The 517-nt window shown below is 44.1% G+C and overlaps 1 pseudogene; it reads left to right on the forward strand.

The window, feature by feature from the left end:
• The first annotated feature begins 227 nt into the window (after positions 1-227).
• LOC102870131 overlaps positions 228-517 on the forward strand; it is a 3,008-nt pseudogene continuing 2,718 nt past the window's right edge.

Here is a 517-nt window from a genome sequence, read left to right on the forward strand (position 1 = left end):
ATAGATGTTCTTTTTTTTGTAGACAAGAGATGAAAATAGGAAAGACCATGCTTAAAATGAGTTTTTTTTTCATTTTACAACTAATAGGATACTTTCCTGGCATAATAATAATTTTTAAAAAGCTGTCACTACGTCAACAAATGGAACAAATCAAACAGTTTCTGTAGTAAGTAGTAAAGCCTACCAGTGATTAAGAATATTTGAAAGAGAGCGCTTAGCCGGCGGCGATGTCGAAGCTGGGGGTCGTGTCGTGGCTGCTGCGGACCCGGCGCCTCACGCTGGCCAGGGCGTGTTCAGAAGCAACATCTCAGACGGGTGCACGTCATTTCCATTTCACCGTTGACGGAAACAAAAGATCATCTGCGAAAGTCTCAGATTCAATTTCGACTCAGTATCCAGTTGTGGATCATGAATTTGATGCAGTTGTTGTTGGTGCAGGAGGGGCCGGCCTGCGAGCTGCATTTGGCCTTTCTGAAGCAGGATTCAATACAGCATGCATCACCAAACTGTTCCCCAC

Source organism: Elephantulus edwardii, unplaced genomic scaffold, assembly GCF_000299155.1.
Source record: "Elephantulus edwardii isolate Elephantulus edwardi_28Jun2011 unplaced genomic scaffold, EleEdw1.0 scaffold00062, whole genome shotgun sequence".
Classification (NCBI taxonomy): domain Eukaryota; kingdom Metazoa; phylum Chordata; class Mammalia; order Macroscelidea; family Macroscelididae; genus Elephantulus; species Elephantulus edwardii.